Source organism: Schistocerca serialis, chromosome 2 (genome assembly GCF_023864345.2).
Source record: "Schistocerca serialis cubense isolate TAMUIC-IGC-003099 chromosome 2, iqSchSeri2.2, whole genome shotgun sequence".
In the NCBI taxonomy this organism is placed as follows: domain Eukaryota; kingdom Metazoa; phylum Arthropoda; class Insecta; order Orthoptera; family Acrididae; genus Schistocerca; species Schistocerca serialis.
The window spans coordinates 1090850962-1090856394 of record NC_064639.1 but is presented as its reverse complement, the minus strand read 5'-3'; positions in this window follow the sequence as shown (position 1 = coordinate 1090856394).

Genomic DNA, 5433 nt, shown 5'->3' with positions numbered 1-5433 from the left:
GCAAAAATAACTTCTTACCTTTCTTAAGATTCTTGTAGGAACCATTGTCATAGATTCTGTCAGTCTTATATGACTGATTCCGTCATCTACGCTACAAGTTAGGTCTGTTTATTGCAAGGAGGTCTAAGACGTTACCCTGACGAGATGGTTCTCTAACTACTCTGAAATAAGTATCCTGTCACTCTTGTTTAGCAAAAATAACTTCTTACCTTTCTTAAGATTCTTTGTAGGAACCATTGTCGTAGATTCAGTCAGTCTTATATGACTGATTCCGTCATCTACGCTACAAGTTCAGGTCTGTTTATTGCAAGGAGGTCTAAGACGTTACCCTGACGAGATGGTTCTCTAACTACTCTGAAATAAGTATCCTGTCACTCTTGTTTAGCAAAAATAACTTCTTACCTTTCTTAAGATTCTTTGTAGGAACCATTGTCATAGATTCTGTCAGTCTTATATGACTGATTCCGTCATCTACGCTACAAGTTAGGTCTGTTTATTGCAAGGAGGTCTAAGACGTTACCCTGACGAGATGGTTCTCTAACTACTCTGAAATAAGTATCCTGTCACTCTTGTTTAGCAAAAATAACTTCTTACCTTTCTTAAGATTCTTTGTAGGAACCATTGTCATAGATTCTGTCAGTCTTATATGACTGATTCCGTCATCTACGCTACAAGATCAGGTCTGTTTATTGCAAGGAGGTCTAAGACGTTACCCTGACGAGATGGTTCTCTAACTACTCTGAAATAAGTATCCTGTCACTCTTGTTTAGCAAAAATAACTTCTTACCTTTCTTAAGATTCTTTGTAGGAACCATTGTCATAGATTCTGTCAGTCTTATATGACTGATTCCGTCATCTACGCTACAAGTTCAGGTCTGTTTATTGCAAGGAGGTCTAAGACGTTACCCTGACGAGATGGTTCTCTAACTACTCTGAAATAAGTATCCTGTCACTCTTGTTTAGCAAAATAACTTCTTACCTTTCTTAAGATTCTTTGTAGGAACCATTGTCATAGATTCTGTCAGTCTTATATGACTGATTCCGTCATCTACGCTACAAGTTCAGGTCTGTTTATTGCAAGGAGGTCTAAGACGTTACCCTGACGAGATGGTTCTCTAACTACTCTGAAATAAGTATCCTGTCACTCTTGTTTAGCAAAAATAACTTCTTACCTTTCTTAAGATTCTTTGTAGGAACCATTGTCATAGATTCTGTCAGTCTTATATGACTGATTCCGTCATCTACGCTACAAGTTCAGGTCTGTTTATTGCAAGGAGGTCTAAGACGTTACCCTGACGAGATGGTTCTCTAACTACTCTGAAATAAGTATCCTGTCACTCTTGTTTAGCAAAAATAACTTCTTACCTTTCTTAAGATTCTTTGTAGGAACCATTGTCATAGATTCTGTCAGTCTTATATGACTGATTCCGTCATCTACGCTACAAGTTCAGGTCTGTTTATTGCAAGGAGGTCTAAGACGTTACCCTGACGAGATGGTTCTCTAACTACTCTGAAATAAGTATCCTGTCACTCTTGTTTAGCAAAAATAACTTCTTACCTTCTTAAGATTCTTTGTAGGAACCATTGTCATAGATTCTGTCAGTCTTATATGACTGATTCCGTCATCTACGCTACAAGTTCAGGTCTGTTTATTGCAAGGAGGTCTAAGACGTTACCCTGACGAGATGGTTCTCTAACTACTCTGAAATAAGTATCCTGTCACTCTTGTTTAGCAAAAATAACTTCTTACCTTCTTAAGATTCTTTGTAGGAACCATTGTCATAGATTCTGTCAGTCTTATATGACTGATTCCGTCATCTACGCTACAAGTTCAGGTCTGTTTATTGCAAGGAGGTCTAAGACGTTACCCTGACGAGGTGGTTCTCTAACTACTCTGAAATAAGTATCCTGTCACTCTTGTTTAGCAAAAATAACTTCTTACCTTTCTTAAGATTCTTTGTAGGAACCATTGTCATAGATTCTGTCAGTCTTATATGACTGATTCCGTCATCTACGCTACAAGTTCAGGTCTGTTTATTGCAAGGAGGTCTAAGACGTTACCCTGACGAGATGGTTCTCTAACTACTCTGAAATAAGTATCCTGTCACTCTTGTTCTAGCAAAAATAACTTCTTACCTTTCTTAAGATTCTTGTAGGAACATTGTCATAGATTCTGTCAGTCTTATATGACTGATTCCGTCATCTACGCTACAAGTTCAGGTCTGTTTATTGCAAGGAGGTCTAAGACGTTACCCTGACGAGATGGTTCTCTAACTACTCTGAAATAAGTATCCTGTCACTCTTGTTTAGCAAAAATAACTTCTTACCTTTCTTAAGATTCTTTGTAGGAACCATTGTCATAGATTCTGTCAGTCTTATATGACTGATTCCGTCATCTACGCTACAAATTCAGGTCTGTTTATTGCAAGGAGGTCTAAGACGTTACCCTGACGAGATGGTTCTCTAACTACTCTGAAATAAGTATCCTGTCACTCTTGTTTAGCAAAAATAACTTCTTACCTTCTTAAGATTCTTTGTAGGAACCATTGTCATAGATTCTGTCAGTCTTATATGACTGATTCCGTCATCTACGCTACAAGTTCAGGTCTGTTTATTGCAAGGAGGTCTAAGACGTTACCCTGACGAGATGGTTCTCTAACTACTCTGAAATAAGTATCCTGTCACTCTTGTTTAGCAAAAATAACTTCTTACCTTTCTTAAGATTCTTTGTAGGAACCATTGTCATAGATTCTGTCAGTCTTATATGACTGATTCCGTCATCTACGCTACAAGTTCAGGTCTGTTTATTGCAAGGAGGTCTAAGACGTTACCCTGACGAGATGGTTCTCTAACTACTCTGAAATAAGTATCCTGTCACTCTTGTTTAGCAAAAATAACTTCTTACCTTTCTTAAGATTCTTGTAGGAACCATTGTCATAGATTCTGTCAGTCTTATATGACTGATTCCGTCATCTACGCTACAAGTTCAGGTCTGTTTATTGCAAGGAGGTCTAAGACGTTACCCTGACGAGATGGTTCTCTAACTACTCTGAAATAAGTATCCTGTCACTCTTGTTTAGCAAAATAACTTCTTACCTTTCTTAAGATTCTTTGTAGGAACCATTGTCATAGATTCTGTCAGTCTTATATGACTGATTCCGTCATCTACGCTACAAGTTCAGGTCTGTTTATTGCAAGGAGGTCTAAGACGTTACCCTGACGAGATGGTTCTCTAACTACTCTGAAATAAGTATCCTGTCACTCTTGTTTAGCAAAAATAACTTCTTACCTTTCTTAAGATTCTTTGTAGGAACCATTGTCATAGATTCTGTCAGTCTTATATGACTGATTCCGTCATCTACGCTACAAGTTCAGGTCTGTTTATTGCAAGGAGGTCTAAGACGTTACCCTGACGAGATGGTTCTCTAACTACTCTGAAATAAGTATCCTGTCACTCTTGTTTAGCAAAAATAACTTCTTACCTTTCTTAAGATTCTTTGTAGGAACCATTGTCATAGATTCTGTCAGTCTTATATGACTGATTCCGTCATCTACGCTACAAGTTCAGGTCTGTTTATTGCAAGGAGGTCTAAGACGTTACCCTGACGTCTCTAACTACTCTGAAATAAGTATCCTGTCACTCTTGTTTAGCAAAAATAACTTCTTACCTTTCTTAAGATTCTTTGTAGGAACCATTGTCATAGATTCTGTCAGTCTTATATGACTGATTCCGTCATCTACGCTACAAGTTCAGGTCTGTTTATTGCAAGGAGGTCTAAGACGTTACCCTGACGAGATGGTTCTCTAACTACTCTGAAATAAGTATCCTGTCACTCTTGTTTAGCAAAAATAACTTCTTACCTTTCTTAAGATTCTTTGTAGGAACCATTGTCATAGATTCTGTCAGTCTTATATGACTGATTCCGTCATCTACGCTACAAGTTCAGGTCTGTTTATTGCAAGGAGGTCTAAGACGTTACCCTGACGAGATGGTTCTCTAACTACTCTGAAATAAGTATCCTGTCACTCTTGTTTAGCAAAAATAACTTCTTACCTTTCTTAAGATTCTTTGTAGGAACCATTGTCATAGATTCTGTCAGTCTTATATGACTGATTCCGTCATCTACGCTACAAGTTCAGGTCTGTTTATTGCAAGGAGGTCTAAGACGTTACCCTGACGAGATGGTTCTCTAACTACTCTGAAATAAGTATCCTGTCACTCTTGTTTAGCAAAAATAACTTCTTACCTTTCTTAAGATTCTTTGTAGGAACCATTGTCATAGATTCTGTCAGTCTTATATGACTGATTCCGTCATCTACGCTACAAGTTCAGGTCTGTTTATTGCAAGGAGGTCTAAGACGTTACCCTGACGAGATGGTTCTCTAACTACTCTGAAATAAGTATCCTGTCACTCTTGTTTAGCAAAAATAACTTCTTACCTTTCTTAAGATTCTTTGTAGGAACCATTGTCATAGATTCTGTCAGTCTTATATGACTGATTCCGTCATCTACGCTACAAGTTCAGGTCTGTTTATTGCAAGGAGGTCTAAGACGTTACCCTGACGAGATGGTTCTCTAACTACTCTGAAATAAGTATCCTGTCACTCTTGTTTAGCAAAAATAACTTCTTACCTTTCTTAAGATTCTTTGTAGGAACCATTGTCATAGATTCTGTCAGTCTTATATGACTGATTCCGTCATCTACGCTACAAGTTCAGGTCTGTTTATTGCAAGGAGGTCTAAGACGTTACCCTGACGAGATGGTTCTCTAACTACTCTGAAATAAGTATCCTGTCACTCTTGTTTAGCAAAAATAACTTCTTACCTTTCTTAAGATTCATTGTAGGAACCATTGTCATAGATTCTGTCAGTCTTATATGACTGCTTCCGTCATCTACGCTACAAGTTCAGGTCTGTTTATTGCAAGGAGGTCTAAGACGTTACCCTGACGAGATGGTTCTCTAACTACTCTGAAATAAGTATCCTGTCACTCTTGTTTAGCAAAAATAACTTCTTACCTTTCTTAAGATTCTTTGTAGGAACCATTGTCATAGATTCTGTCAGTCTTATATGACTGATTCCATCATCTACGCTACAAGTTCAGGTCTGTTTATTGCAAGGAGGTCTAAGACGTTACCCTGACGAGATGGTTCTCTAACTACTCTGAAATAAGTATCCTGTCACTCTTGTTTAGCAAAAATAACTTCTTACCTTTCTTAAGATTCTTTGTAGGAACCATTGTCATAGATTCTGTCAGTCTTATATGACTGATTCCGTCATCTACGCTAGAAGTTTAGGTCTGTTTATTGCAAGGAGGTCTAAGACGTTACCCTGACGAGATGGTTCTCTAACTACTCTGAAATAAGTATCCTGTCACTCTTGTTTAGCAAAAATAACTTCTTACCTTTCTTAAGATTCTTTGTAGGAACCAT